A 16,869-nucleotide genomic window follows, 5' to 3' on the forward strand; every position below is an offset into this window, starting at 1 on the left:
TATCCTGTTCCAGCCTTATCCCCATAACCCTTGATTCCACTATCTATAAGAGCTCTATCTATCTCTTTCTTGAAAGTATCCAGAGAGTTGGCCTCCACTGCCTTCTGGGGCAGAGCATTCCATATATCCACCATTCTCTGGGTGAAGAAGTTTTTCCTCAACTCTGTTCTAAATTGCCTACCCCTTATTTTTAAACTGTGTCCTCTGGTTCTGGACTCACCAATCAGTGGAAACATGCTTCCTGCCTCCAGAGTGTCCAATCCCTTAGTAATCTTTTATGTCTCAATCAGATCCCCTCTCATCCTCCAAACTCAAGTGTATACAAGCCCAGTCACTCCAATGATAGTCCCGCCATTCTGGGAATTGACCTCATGAACCTACGCCGCACCCCCTCAATAGCAAGAATGCCCTTCATCAAATTTGGAGGCCAAAACTGCACACAATACTCCAGAGCCCCATACAGCTGCAGAAGGACCTCTTTGCTCCTATACTAAATTCCTCTTGTTATGAAGGCCAGCATGCTTTTAGCTTTCTTCACTGCCTGCTGTACCTGCATGCTTGCTTTCATTGACTGATGTACAAGAACACCTAGATCTCGTTGTACTTCCTCTTTACCTTACTTGACTCCATTGAAATAGTAATTTGCCTTCCTGTTCTTGCCACCAAATTGTATAACTGCACATTTATCCACATTAAACTGCATCTGCCATGCATCTGTCCACTCACCTAGCCTGTCCAAGTCACCCTGTATTCTCATAACATTCTCCTCACATTTCACACTGCCACCCAACTTTGTGTCATCAGCAAATTTGCTAATATTACTTTTAATGCCTTCGTCTAGATCATTAATCTATATCGTAAACAGCTGCGGTCCCAGCACCGAACCTTGTGGCACCCCACTTGTCACTGCCTGCCATTCCGAAAGGGACCTGTTTATCACTACTCTTTGTTTCCTGCCAGCCAGCCAATTTTCAATCCAAGTCAGTATTTTGCCCCCAATACCATGTGCCCTAATTTTGTTCATCAATCTTCTATGCGGGACTTTATCAAAGCCTTTCTGAAAGTCCAGGTACGCTAAATCCACTGGTTCTCCCTTATCCATCTTCATAGATACATCCTCAAAAATCCAGAAGATTAGTCAAGCATGATTTCCCCTTCATAAATCCATGCTGACTCTGACCTATTCTGCTACTGCTATCCGAATGAGTCGTAATTTCATCTTTTATAATTGGCTCCAGCATCTTTCCCACCACTGACGTCAGGCTAACCGGTCTATAATTTCCTGTTTTCTCTCTCCCTCCTTTCTTGAAAAGTGGGACAACATTTGCCACCCTCCAATCCGCAGGAACTGATCCTGAATCTATAGAACATTGGAAAATAATTACCAATGCATCCACAATATCTCAAACCACCTCCTTAAGTACCCTGGGATGCAGACCATCAGGTCCCGGGGACTTATCGGCTTTCAGACCTAATAGTCTATCCAACACCATTTCCTGCCTAATATAAATAGTCTTCAGTTCATCCATTACCCTAGGTCCTTCAGCCACTATTGCATCTGGGAGATTGCTTGTGTCTTCCCTAGTGAAGACAGATCCAAAGTACCTATTCAGCTCTTCTGCCATTTCCTTGTTCCCTATAATAAATTCACCCATTTCTGACTTCAAGGGCCCAATTTTAGTCTTAACCATTTTTTTTCTTTTCACATACCTAAAAAAGCTTTTACTTTTATATTTTTGGCCAGTTTTCCTTCATAGCTCATTTTTTCTCTGTATATTGCCTTTTTAGTTATCTGCTGTTGCTCTTTAAAAGCTTCCCAGTCCTCCGGCTTCCCACTCATCTTTGCTATGTTATACTTCTTCTCTTTTATCTTTATACAGTCCTTAACTTCCCTCGTCAGCCACGGCCGCCCCACCTCCCCTTCGGATCTTTCTTCCTCTTTGGAATGAACTGATCTTGCACCTTCTGCATTATATCCAGAAATACCTGCCATTGTTGTTCCACTGCCATCCCTGCTTGGGTATTGTACCATTGAACTTTGGCTAGCTCCTCCCTCATAGCTCCATAGTTCCCTTTACTCAACTGCAATACTGACACTTCCCAATTCTCCCTTCTCCCTCTCAAACTGCAGATTAAAACTTATCATATTATGGTCACTACCTCCTAATGGCTCCTTTTCTTTGAGGTCCCTGATCAAATCTGGTTCATTGCACAACACCAGATCCAGAATTGCCCTCTCCCTGGTAGGCTCCAGTACAAGCTATTCTAAGAATCCATCTCGGAGGCACTCCACAAACTCCCTTTCTTGGGGTCCCGTACCATCCTGATTTTCCCAGTCTACCCGTATGTTGAAATCTCCCATAACAACTGTAGTGATACCTTTGTGACAGGCCAATTTCAACTCTTGATTCAACTTGCACCCTACATCCTGACTACTGTTTGGGGGACTGTAGATAATTCCCATTAGGGTCTTTCTACCCTTAGAATTTCTCAGCTCTATCCATACTCACTCTACATCTCCTGATTCTATGTCCCCTCTCGCAAGGGACTGAATATCATTCCTCACCAATAGGGCCACCCCACTCCCTCTGCCCACCAGTCTGTCCTTTCGTCAGCATGTATAGCCTTGAATATTCATTTCCCGGGCCCTGTCCACTTGAAGCCACGTCTCAGTTATCCCCACAACATCATACTTGCCAACTTCCAACTGAGCCTCAAGTTCATCCAACTTATTTCTTATGCTTCTTGCATTCATATATAATATTTTTGATTTGTTTCTCCCCTCACCCTTCCTATCAATCCCTATTTCACTTGGCCATACTGTAGGGTCCCTTCTTGAGTTTTCTGCTCTGTTGATTCTGTTGTCTATATAACTTCTCTTATTCTCACTTTCCCTTTAACTTGATTCTTAAATTTCCAGTTTGGCCCCTTCCCCCATTACTTAGACTAAACACGCCTGTGTTGCAGTGGCAAACCTGCCTGCCAGAATGCTGGTCCCCCACCTATTAAGACGCAAACCGTCCCTCTTGTACAGTTTATCCTTATCCCAAAACATACCCAAGTGATCTAAGAATTTAAATCCTTGCTTCCGGCACCAGTCCCTCAGCTCACACATTCAAGTACATTATCTCGCTGTTCCTGCCCTCTCCAGCCCGAGGAACTGGAAGCAAACCGGAGATAACCACCCTGGAAGTCCTGCTTTGCAGCCTTCTTCCGAGTTCTCTGAAGTCCCGCTGTAGAATGCCCCTCCTTTTCTTCCCGACGTCATTAGTGCCGACATGCACCACCACCTCTGGTTCTTCACCTTCACCCTTGAGGATTCTCTGCACTCTAGCAGTGACGTCCTAGATCCTGGCACCAGGAAGGCAACACACCATCCTCAAATCTCGCCTGTTGCTACAGAAACCCCTGTCAGTCCCTCTCACTATGGAGTCCCCTATTTACCACAGCTCTCCGTGATGTCTGACTTCTCGGCTCTGCCTCTACACTAATTTTTGATTCGCAGACCTGTCCACCTCTCGGACTGGCAGTGTTGTCTGTCTTGACAGTTTCCAAGACAGTCAGCCTGTTTACAATAGGTGCTTCCCCTGGGGTCTCTCGTACTTCATTCATGTCTTCCTTTGCCATTGACATTCCCCTTCTCTCTTCAGGTATCCTCGGTGTAATGACCTCGCTGAAGGTCCAGTCCAGAAAATTCTCATTCTCTCGGATGAGCCTGAGGTCATCTAGCTCTTTCTTCAGGGCTGCAACAACCTCCTTCAGAAGCTGAATGTGTACACACTTACCACAGCTATAGTAGCCAGAAACATCATCAGTATCCCTGACCTCCCACATCATGCACATAGCACACTGAATCATCTCTCATTTCCCAGACTTCTGCAGTCATACTCCCCCTCCCACAAAAGCAATAAGGAGAGAGTCCCCTTAGTACTCAAGTACCACCCCACCAATCTTTGAATTCAAAGCATCATCTTCTGAAATTCCCATCACCTACATTCAGACCCCAATACCAAAAAATATTTCCTTCCCCACCCTTGTCTGCTTTCTGCAGGCATAGCTCATTCTGCAACTGCCTCGTCAGCTTCACTCTCCCACCACACCCCTTTTCCACCACACCCCTTACCTTTGCCTGCAACCACAAGAGATGCTACACCTCCTCTCTCATCTGCTTCCAAAGTTCTAAACAATTCTTACAAATCCAGCGGAGAATCAGCTGCACTTTATCTCCCAGCTGATGGAGATGGTGGTGGAGAATTCCAGGAAGTGAAGGAGGTGTCAGAAATGTTTCAGGTGAATTTGAGGCTGGGTGGAAGGTGTTGGCAAAGTTGATGAACTGCTCGAATTCCTTGCAGGACCATGAGGCAGCACTGATGCAGTCATCAGTATATTGGAGAAAGAGGTGACAGATGCTGCCAGTGTAGCCATGGTAGAGGGACTATTCCACGATTTGTACAAAGAGGCAGGCATAGATCAGACCCATGCGTGTGCCCTTTGGTTTGTAGGAAGTGGAAGGAATCATAGGAAAAATTGTTGAGGGTGAGGATCAGTTCTGCCAAGTGAAGGACAGTGCCTTGGAGGGGGATTGCTGTGGCCAATAGGAGAGGAAGAAGCAGGGAGAAGTCCTGAGCCAAGGCAAGGCTGAATGCAGGGGGAGAAAGTGTTAACACATAGCAAAATAACATGGAGCTGAGATTTAACAAGGAGAATCATTTCTGGAGGCACTGGAGGTCCTGTAGTAAGCAATTTATCACAGTTGGGTCCAAATTATGATGGTCTGAAGGTTACGTGAATTCCAGGGGAGATGAACCAAGTACATAAAAAAGCATTGAGGAAGGAGACATGATTGTAGTAGCAATACTGCTTCAGAATGTGGTTAAAGAGCTTCAGGGTAGAGGACACAACTGGCAGGTTGCTGTGGGAGATAGACTCACTGAACTCACTATGGATGGAGGAGGAAAACTACTTCCAGGTGGGCATCCTTAGAAGGGACTATGCAGTGTTGGTTTTCTGTGACTTGGAGATAGTACAGAATGCAAATGCTGGAGGTCAGGGTCAATAGATGTGAAGCTAGAAAAGCACAGCAGATCAGACAGCGTCCGAGGAGCTGGAAAATCAAAGTTTCAGGCTGGAACCCTTCATTGGGACTGGGTATGTGAGGGGAACCTGTAAGTAAATAGAGGGAGCTGGTAAGGCTGGAGAAAGGTTAGGTGAGTTGGTGACTCACTGACACGTCCCTTTGCTTGGCAGAATTGGTCATCAACATCAACAAGTTTTCCTTTGATTTCCCTCCACTTCCTACAAACCAAAGAAGTGGTCATGGGCACCCATATGGTCCCAAACTCTGGCTGCCTCTTTATACAATCTGTGGGAAAGTCCCACTTCCGCACAATGCCAGCACCATCCCTCATCACTTTCTCCACCATATTGACAACTGCATCAGCACTACCTCATGCTCCTGCATCAAGTTTGGGCAATCCATCAATTTTCCAAACACTTTCCATCACTCTCAAATTCACCTGGACCATATCTGACGCCTCCCTCCATGACCTGGACCTCTGCATCTCCGTCTCCGGAAACTGACTTGGCACTGATATTGATTTCATATGCACTAACTCCTACAGCTACCTCAAACATACCTCCTCTCAACCACCCGCTTGGAAAAATGCCATCCAATATTCTTAATTCCTGTGCCTCCACCACTTCTGCACTCAGGATGAGATGTTCTGCTCCAGGGCATCCTAGATATCCTCGTACTTCGGGGGCCATAGTTTACCCTCCTTTGTAATTAAGGATCTACTCTATTTCCTGTGCATCTGCCCTCAAAACCCCTCCCCCAGTAATAGTAAGGATAGAGTCCCCTTAGTCCTCACATACCACACAACCAACCTCTGAATCCAACAGATCATCCTCAGTCATATCTGCCACCTAAAATCAGATACCACCACCAAAAAGCTATTTCCTTCCCCACCCTGTCCACTTTCTGCAATTTCCTCATCAGCTCCACACTCCCCACCAACTTTTCCACCGCACCTAGTACCTTACTCTGCAACCACAAGAACTACAAACACCTGCCCCTGCACCTCCCCTCTCACATCTCCCCAGGGTATGAAACAATCCTTCCAGATCTGGCAGAGATTCACCTGCACTTCATCCAACCTGATCTGATGTGGTCTCCTCAATATTGGGGAGACCAGATGCAGACTTGGGGACTGGTCCACATATGTTCATTGAACCCCTACAGTGTGGAAGCAGGCTATTAGACCCATTGGGTCTGCACCCACCGTCCAAAGAGCATTCTGTCCAGACCTACCCCCTACCATATCTCGGAATTTCGGACCCAAGACACTTTGGGCAATTTAACATAGCCAATCCATCTAACCTACACATATTTGGGAGGAAACCAGAGCACCCAGAGAAAACCCACACAGACAAGGGGAGAATGTATAAACTCCACATAGACAGTCGCCGCAGACTGGAATCAAACCCAGACTGCTGGTGCTGTGAGGCAATAGTGTTAGCCACCGAACCTCTGTGCTGATCCTTTTTTAGATTATTGATTCAAACATACAAACAAAACATGCCACTAGTTCATCTTCTCACAACAATGAACTTCCTTGTGATTCTTCCCCCCACCCCCCCCAGACCCGACTCTCTCTTACAAACTTGGTGCCAGGTGTGGAAAGTTTCACTCTGACCTGAGGCCACTCCCCGCATGGAGTCTGGAAGGTTTCCCTTCCCCTGCCGCCACACTTTCTCACTCACACACATCAGGCCCAGTCTGGTCATCTCACAGTTTATCCCCCATTCCCACAGCAGTGTCAATAACACTACCACCCCTGACGCTTCTTCCTTCACCTCCACCTGAAACAGCTGCTCATCTCCCACACGTCTGCGCTTTGCATGCATCAACCAACCCGGCCTTCCAGTTGCCATCCATTTTAATTGTCCCTCCCACTTCTCTGGTGATGTCTATTCTTGGCCTTCTCCATTATCAGAATGAGGCCAGACAAACTGGAGGAACAACTCTTGACATTTCCCCTTGGAACTTACAGTCCAATGACCTCAATATTGACTTCACCAGCCTCAAAATCCCTCCACCCTCAACTTTATCCCTTTTCCAAAATGCACCCTCCACCTCACCACCCTGACTTGATCTAACCTGACCATCTTCCTGCTCACCCATCTGCTCCATCATTCTACTGACCAATCATGATAGCCCCTTACCTGCATCCACCTATCACCATCCAAGCTACTCTTCCTCCGGCCCCAGCACCTCCCTTTATTTATTCCTGGTCTCCCCTCTTCCTCCCCGGTCCTGATGAAGTGCTTTGACCTGAAACACTGACTTTCCTGCTCCTTGAATGCTATATGACCTGCTGTGCTTTCCCAGCCTCACTATATTGACTTTGGTTTCCAGCATCTGCAGTCCTTCCTGTCTCCAATTCCTTGATACAACTGAATGTCTTGATTGCCCTTTTCAGAGACCATTGAAGTGTTCATCACATGAGTGTCTGTGTCTGGAGCCACTTTGAGGTCAGATCAGGATAGCACAATCGATTGGCTTCCTGAAAATACATTGCTGAAGCAAATTGGTGTTTACAATTGACATTGGCCTCAAGGACACTAATACTGAAGCCAGATTTTAGATCTCAATTTTTTTTTAACCTTCCACCAGAGCATTATCCTGCCTGGATTAGTAATTCAGTGATATTTCCACTACAGCATCATTTCCACATTGGGACCCATCAAAAGCCACAGTGAGCAGGATTTTTTTTGTACTGCTTAACAGATTTATCAAAAAAAAACTTCCAGCAATTTGGCCATCACGATGAAACTGAGGGCATGGCAATTGGTCCGATTGTAATTATTCTCCTCTTAGGAGACTGGACATAATTGTATGGTATTCCACATTGTCAGACTTGGAGCTGGAATGAAACAGATTCCCCGGGACGCAGCTTGTTGTGCAGCACGTCTTCAGTCCTATTTCAGGGATGGTATGAGGGCCTATTGAATTTGTCATATCTATTTCGGTCTGCTGTTTCTGCATGTTACATTCAGTGAATTGAGTTGGTTGTAGTCTGGCATCTGTGATTCTGTGGACAATATCTGCACCATTGTCAGCCAGATACCAGATCCTTGTCTTTTACACGAATGTGCAGGGTGGTTCCATTCTTTAAAATGGCATTAGCCTGAAGGTATTATCTCAGAGATTTTAATCTAGAGAGCCGGTAATGTTCTGGGGACCCGAGTTTGAATTCTGCCATAGCAGATGGTGGAATTTGAATCTGATAAATATCTGGAACTGAAGTCTAAAGATGACCATGACCTCACGGCTCCAGAACTCAATCCCTCTACCAATAAAACCTAACACACCGTAAAAACCTTTTTAACAGCAATATCAACCTGGGTGGCAACTTTCAGGGATCTATGTACATGGACACCAAGATCCCTCTGCCCATCCACACTACCAAGAATCTTTCCATTGATCCAGTATTTTGCCTTCCTACTATTCTTCCCAAAGTGAATCACCTCACGTTTATCTGCATTGAACTCCATTTGCCACCTTTCAGCCCAATTCTGCAGTTTATCCAAGTCTCCCTGCAACCTGCAACATTCTTCCACACTGTCCACCACTGGAGTTCAATGCAGATAAACGTGAGATGATTCACTTTGGGAAGAATAATAGGAAGGCAGAATACTGGATCAATGGAAAGATTCTTGGTATTGTGGATGGGCAGAGGGATCTTGGTGTCCATGTACATAGATCCCTGTGGTGCCGTGATGTCATGGTAACACTAGATTCCACACTGTCCACCACTGCACTGTCAACTCCTCTGTCAAGAATGCCTTTTCCATTGATTTTTCAGTGAAGAATGTTAACTAGTTGTGCCATGGGTAACTTTGTTATTTAGATGGTGCTTCTCTAAGACTCAGAGGAGATGGTGAGAGCCAGTGATTCTCTCTTGCCAGCTGAGGACTGTTAGCTCTAATGGATGGCAGTTACCTCTTCTTTGTCCAAATTTCTCCTTCTTTTATTCCCTTGACAACATATCAACATTCCTAACAAGCGGATTGGTCCTATGTTGTCAAAACTGTCAGTTTTAAATTTAACTGGTTTTTGGTACGTAAGTGCCTGGTTCGAATTGATTGGCCAAATTCATAACTTGTCCTTGTAAAAACTGTTGCTTGCCTTGTTAACTATATGGCCTTTCAATACAAATGTTTTGATTTGTGCGCTGTCTGTGTACTTGCAAAATTTCAAGCTGCTGTTCACAGAGATTTTAAATCAGTAAGCATAGAAAAAGCACATCATGTGTTAAAGGAACCACACAATGCTGTCGGCTTTAGCATTTTGAAAGCACCAAATTCTAATTTCCTATCTCCTAGTCCACTAATACTCTACAGAGCCTCACGTAAACTGGCTGTAATTTTGAAGGTCTAAATTCTATGTTCATTTCTATTTAATATAAGTGGGACTTTGTATTTGTTGGAACAGCATAACATTAGAATCTTGTTTTATTCGGTAATAGTAGTTAGATGGGGTTTATTCAGTTTGTTAATAGTGTGGTTAATTTGTTCACTGTTAGAGCTGGAGAAATAAATTGTTATTGGCTGTTTGAATGGCGAGTTACAGCACTTTTCATACTCCTATTACAGATTACTGGGTGAGATGCTCTTGTTTAGATGTTTCGGTTTTAGTTCTCAGAGGGATCAAGCACTGCTTTATAAAATATCGGGTCTCATGTCTGCAATTTGAATGGATCTGAATGGATTGGGAAGAATCTGAACACATCTGAATGGACTTGAACGTATTTTAATAAATTTGAATAGATTTGAATGGATTGCAACAATTTTGTATACAATAGATCCCAGCAGGTTTAAACAGACTTGGGGATTCATGTCCTAGTTCTTCAAATACAACTTAAGCAAGAAGTGGAAAATCTGTCTGGTTTTGGTTGCTTGTTGGTTAAATCAAAAGTGGGGAAATGGCTCTTAATATCGTTAAGTGTTCTGGGGAATTAAAACAAAAAGATGAGATGACAAAGGATTTATATCATAAACACTACTCTAAAAAGAAATCAGTTGTATTCCAGAATGTTGTCACATTAAGTAAAAAATTGAAGATGGAAATGGAGATCTTGGCAGTTTAGTGCAGATGAAAAATCAGTGGACATTCAGCAAATTGTGTTCCCATTACAATACAGACAGGAGCTATTTTGGGGAGCACACATACTACCTATAAGAGTACTTCTAGGAGTGAGGAAGACTTTGGCTAAGACACGGAAGTATTTCTATTGAAATGGATTACATAACGATGTGGTTGAATTTTGCCATACCTCTCATACATGTCATGTGGCAGAAAAGCCACTGGCAGTAATAAAATGAGCACTTTTTGAAGCCAATTCCTTCATTTGAAGAACCTTCTTATGCGGGTTATAATTGTTTCTGAAATGAAATTGGGAACCAGTATTTGCTAACCATAATGGACATGTCTTTGGAGGGTTTTGGAGGCAATTCCATTACGGGATGTCACGGACGAAAAGATTTTCTAGGAGTTGCTTGCTTTCTTTGCCCATTGTCGACTATCCAGAGAGATTCGACCACACTAAGGGTCCAATATTACTGCCAAATTATTTAAGGAGGCCATGGATAGTTTAGCGATCAGATACTTGAAAACAAGTGCACACCATCTTGAGTCCCACGGAACACTGGACAAATGGCATCAGACCCTAAATACAATGCTGAGAGCTTATTGCCAAGATTATCCAATGATTGGGACAATGATATCCCTTTGATATTATTTGCTATTAGAGATGCTTCTCATGAATCAATTCAGTTTACTTCTTTTGCATCATTATTTGGGCACCAAGTAAGAGGGTCTTTCAAATCAATTAAGGAAAAGTTGATAGGTCTGAAGTCAGAGATCTCACAGTTTGACTATGTATCTGAGGTGAGAGAAAGATTAAACAGAGTAGGTGAATTATCTAGACAACATTTGAATGTGGCACAGCACTGAGTGAACAAAGAAGCAGATAAGAAATCTGTGATTTATATGTTTGTTCATGTGGATAAAATATTCGTGCTGTTACCACTTATAGAAGATGCCTCAAAACTTGTTCCTATGAGATTGAGAAGAAGTTAAGTCAGGTGAATTATGTGGCAAAGATACCATGAAATGAAAAAAAAAGCAGCATGTCATGTTGACATTCTGAAAACTTACTATGACAGGGAAAGGGAACCAGAGAAATAGGTATTAGATGCTACTACTCTGAATGAAGAATCAAATGCAGATGATTTGGATTTTGATGTGCCTCAAAACAAATAGAATAATGAGAAAATCCTTAAGGAATGAGATAGGGTAGTGAGCTATCTCTCCCCAGGACAGAGAACTGAACTAAAAGACATGTCACAGTGCAGTGAGGATCTCTGTAGAAATAGAATTCGGCGAAATGATACCTGAGTACGTGAAGTTGACATAGGTATAATAAAACAACACCTGTCAAGCCCAACCTCTCAACGCAGGGCAGGTTCTATCAGCGTAAAAGGCGTTTCTGTTTTGTAACCACAAATGGGCTGTATCAATATAAAGTAATGCCATTTGGAGTGAAAGATAAATAACACATCAGCGTCTTTTGAAAGACTTGTGAATGGAGTTGTGGCAGGATTGACTAATTATGCCGTCTACATTGTTGACTTAATGATCTTTAACCATTCGTGAAAAGCTCTCATGGATTATTTGGCAGAGCTCTTTGAGAAATTACAGGAGGTGGAAGTGACACTTTTGGGGCACGACTTCAGACATGGACAGATAACTCAGAGGAACGTGAAGACAAATGCCATATAGGAATCCTCAAGAATAAAGTGCTACGATTTTTAAGGTTAAGTGCATTCTACAGGAAATCTGTTGCCAAACTTCAGTAGCATGGTGGTACCGCTGACAGATTTGTTAAACAAAAAGAACATGAAATGTCAGTGCACAGAACAGTTTCAGGAGGCATTTAAAAACTGAAAAGCAGTGTTAACCATCAATTTTAGCCATACCATATTTTTGAAAGCACTTCAAAGTCACCATTGATGCAAGTGATCTCGGGGTTGGAGCTGTATTGTTACTGTAGGATGATTGTGGTATTGATAGGCCAATTGGTTATTTTTCAAAGAGGCTCAACGTACACCAAAAAAATGTTTTCAACCATTGACAAAGAGCTATTTAATTTGATACCGGCCTTACAACATTTTAAAGTTTACATTGCAAACAGCGCAACAGAGATGATTGTGTGTACTGATCACAATCCTTTGACATTCCTGGAAACATTTAAGGACGAAAACACCAGAACATTTTGTTGTAATCTTATGCTACAGGTATTTCATTTACAGATTGTACATGTTCTGAGTTGTGAAAATATTTTGACGGATGCTTTATCGCCGATTTAAAAGAAATGTGTTAATGTTGGATAGAAACGGTAGTGTTCAATGCTGTATATCTATATATACAAGATTAGTATGAAATTTGCAAATCAAGATTATTGAGATATGGATCTAGTAATATAATAGAGTAAAGATTTTAAAACAAAGCAAATGAAGAAGCCATTTTTTCATAACGATGGTTCATTTTGTTTCTTAAGGAGGAGGCGTTGTGAAGTTGTGGATTGGAAGGCAGGAAGTTAGAATATGGTGTTTGTAAAACATTATGGAGTAAAGCAATGTGTGATACATTGAAAAAGCGATGTGCTTTTTCTATGCTCAGAAGTTCAAAAAGGATATCTGTGGTCAGGAACTTGTGTGTTTGCAGCTGCAGAGAGAGCACTGGAATTGAAACATTTGTATGAAAAGGCCATACAGTTAGCAGGCAAAGCTACAGTTTTACCAAGGTTTTCAATCTAGTCAATCATTTTGAATCAGACGCTGAGATACCAAATACAAATTAAATTTTAAATCAGATGGTCTTGGGGACATAGGACCAATGCTAATGTAAGAAACTGTTATGACCTCAAGAGTATAAAAGAAGAGGTAGTTGGGCAAAGACAGGAGAACTAACAGCCATCTACCAGTGTCAACAGCTCTAAGCTCTCCAGAGACAATCGCTGGCTGTTACAGTCTCCTCTAAGTTTTAGTGAAAGAACCATCAAAATACCAATGGTGATATCTGCACAACTAGTTAATATTTCTGACAGGAGAATAAACGGAGAAGTTGTTCCTGACAGAAGATTCAATGGAGAAGGCCCAGAACATTCTGGAAGACATGTAACCTGGCTGTAATGTTGAGGCTCTAAATTCTGTTTTTTTTAATTTTTATATATATATATATATATATATATATATATATGACACTTGTATTGATTGGAACAGCATAACATTAGGATCTTGTTTTACTCTGGAATAGTTAGTAGTTAGAAGGGATTTATTTGGTTTGTTAATAGTTTAGTTAAATTTTTCACTGTTAGAGTTGGATAACTAAATTGTGACTTTTCTATTGGAAAGTGAGTGCTAGGGATTTGTTTTATTTAAACTCCAGTAGTTGCTGAAAGGCAGGTTACAGCATTTATCCCACTCCTTTTAACAGATTATAGGGCGGGATGCTCCTGTTTTTGGTTTTAGCTCTGGGGGTGGAGGGGGGTAGATGTGGATCAATCCCCTCTTTACAACATGATGTTACAACAAAATACAACAGACAGAGAGCGCTTGACAAAGTAAATGTTGGCAAGACATTTCCACTCCTAGGCAGTATCTTGAACATGGGAATGTAAATAAGGGATATTGATTTAAAACTGAGATATAAAGAAATTTGTCTCTCAGCATGGATTTTCCAAGCACATTTTCTATCTTACACCTAACCATAAAAGTGACCTTATTCTGATCCGGTATAGTTCCCAGAGCAGAATGGAGCATCAGAATATAGGACAGAGGAACACAAGTGGTCCCTTCGACCCTTTGACATTACTCCACCAGTAAAAAAAATCATGGTTCCTTTAATTGAGATCACAACTGCATGTTTCTGCCAATACACCATTCACCCTGATTAACCTGGCTATCGAAAATGTAACTATTCAGTCTCAATATAGTTTAAAGATCCAGCCACCACAAACTTCTGGGAAAAGAATTCCCACTTGAATGACTTCGAATTTCTCCTGATCCCTGCTCTGACCAAGGTTGGAGGGGGTCACTGTTTCCTTTTCTAGTCTTACTCCACTGGTCACAACTAATTTTAAATGTAACCAGCTTGGTGATATGGCCAGTGATATAAGTGCCAAACTGTGTCAGGTTCAGTGATAGGAACAAGTGAGGCGGATTGCTTTAGTCAGGCACAGGTTTATTCCTGAAATACACTTACTCAACAAATGTTCAAAGCCTAATGACAACAAGTTTGGACGATACAAACACCCATCAAGTATTCACCTGATATCTCAACACCTTATATAAATCAATAAGATCACCTCTAATTTCAAAGTAACCTGCTAAACATTCATAATAAAAGTCCTTCATCAGGAATGAGTGAAGTGAATCATCTCTGAACAGCTGTCAATGTAATTATATCCTTCCTCATGTAAGGAGGCAAAAAAGCATCTTCACACACAGTCTTCCGAATGTGTTCTCAGTAAAACTGGGCACAGCTGCAGCAACATGTCCTTCCTACAAAGTTGATTAAAAGTGCAGCCAGCGATCATATTTTGTGTCTTTTACTTTTAAATTTCATTTTTAATTTATGACAGATATTTTCTTTTCTCAGTGTTGTGTTTCTTTGGAACTCTCTTCCCCATTGAGTAATGGACGCAGAGGCATTGGATATTTTTGAGGCACAGACAGACAGATTCATGATTAACACCGGAATCAAGGATAATCGGGGAGAAGACAGGAATGTACACTGTGGCGGAAAATTCTGACGGTGGTACAAAATAAAACTGTGGATGACCAGAAGACCTAGGAATACAATGGGAAATGGAATGATAATGTAAAGACTGTTTAAAATTGCCAACAGTGATAGAACGATGTCTCTATAGTCCTGGAGGACCATGGAGCTGCTATCCCATCAGGGAGAGACCACTCATGGCAGTTTAACTTGAGGGTTACCACACCTCAGGCAAGAGGCGAGGTTGACAAAGTGGGACCTTCATGGCAACCTCTGTCAGTGTGGGGAATTGAAGCTGCGCGGTTGGCCTCCGTCGGCATCACAAGCCAGCCGACTGAATGGGAGACTATGAAACAGCTGCAGATAAAGATAGTCAAAGACAATGGACATTAGAAACTTCGATAACAAGGAAGAGGCTTCAAGTCAGATAACGTTTAAGGTAACAGCTGAGGACAAAAGAAGTTCTGAGTTAGAAACTGTATTTTTATAATGTGACAAGTGTTTAGATCCTGTTTTTGGTTGAATGCAATAAGGTGAGATAAGCGGAATATCCAGAATTACTAATTATGTTTGGATATTAATAATCATTATACCAGTGTATATTTTTGTCTGGTCTATGTGAGGTATTCTTAGATTACATAAAGGCACAAAGCTGATGGAATATACTATTTGAAAATTCTGCCCGCATGGGAAATAGTTCCCAAGCACATATTTGAAATAAAAACAGTGTCAAAAGTGTCCCAGTGTTGTCTAGTCAGTGACAGGAACCCAGGGAGTTGAATGACTGAAAATCCATGTAATTCATAGCTCAGGGCCCAATCAAGTCAGCCCTGATCTTGTCGAATGGTGGAGCAGGGGTGGTGGACTGAATGGCCTCATGGCGGACTTTAATTGCATGTGATTGAAAGAAATAAAAACTCTTCTCATTCCCAGTTCTGTGTAACACACTGAGGGATTGACAATTGTTTAGAATATTATCAAGAGCATTCTATAAATAACATTATCCAGAAAATTGTAGTAATGACATTCTACAGAACTTTCTATATCCATGCAGTGTTATTGTGCAGGCAACAGAAGGCGAGCTGGGGTGGGGTGTGGAGGAAGAGAGAGAGAGAGAGAGAGGGGAAGCTGAGGCATGCAGTAGTGAGGGTGGTGTGTGAGCATTGTTCAAGAGGTAGGTTCTATACCAGACATATAGTGTGTGCGTGAGGGAGCAGAGAGAACACTTGGCACTTATCCTAGCAGACCGTGGATGGAGGAGAACATGCCCCCATCTCCATCCATGGAACTGAGGTTGAAAGAGTGAAGATCATCGAGTACCTCAGAGTGATGATACGTGATGGACTCTCCTGGGCTTCCCAAGTAAATGCAACGGTCAAGAAGTCTTAACAATGTCTGTTCTTCTTCAGGGAGCTCAGGAAATTTGACATACCAAAAGTCCCTTACCAACTTCTACAGAGGTAGCATTGAAAGTATATTTTCTGGCTGCATAATAGCCTGGTATGACAACTGCTCTGCCCAGGAGCATAAGACACTACAGAAGGCAATGTCACAGCCCAGACCAACACAGAAACCAACTTTCCATCAATGGACTCTATTTACATGACTTGTTGCTGAGGAAAGGCAGCCAACCTCATCAAAGACCTATCACACCCTGGTAATGACCTCCCACAACCTCTTCCACCACACAGAAGATTAAAAAAAGCCTGAACATACACACGAGCAGGTTCAGGAACAGCCTCTTTTCTGGCCATTATCAGACTATTCAATGGGCTCTAGGCTGAAATAATGTAACCTGCACTGTAACCTGTATGCCTCTAAGTCTTTTTGATCTGTACAACTTTTGCTTGCTGTGATCTGCCTGTATTGCTCCTATGTATCCTATGCTCCTACAGTATGTCAAAGGGCTGACAAGAGGGGAGGCCACACTGGATCTGGTACTTGGTAACGAACTAGGCCAGGTGCTTGATTTAGTGGTAGGTAAGTCCTTTGGAGAGAGTGACCATAATTCGGTTACGTTCAGT

At 42.5% G+C, this 16,869-nt stretch overlaps 1 protein-coding gene across 1 annotated transcript in view; it reads left to right on the forward strand.

Annotated features, from left to right (window-relative positions):
- The window catches only part of LOC125455762 (zinc finger protein 3-like), a 74,503-nt gene extending 58,902 nt beyond the window's left edge, over positions 1-15,601 (forward strand). The window contains exon 6 of the transcript XR_007248301.1: positions 14,726-15,601. The gene's annotated coding sequence lies outside the window, so the exon portion shown is untranslated. The remainder of the gene's footprint in view (positions 1-14,725) is intronic.
- The last annotated feature ends 1,268 nt before the right edge of the window (positions 15,602-16,869 follow it).

Source organism: Stegostoma tigrinum, chromosome 10 (genome assembly GCF_030684315.1).
Source record: "Stegostoma tigrinum isolate sSteTig4 chromosome 10, sSteTig4.hap1, whole genome shotgun sequence".
Lineage (NCBI taxonomy): Eukaryota > Metazoa > Chordata > Chondrichthyes > Orectolobiformes > Stegostomatidae > Stegostoma > Stegostoma tigrinum.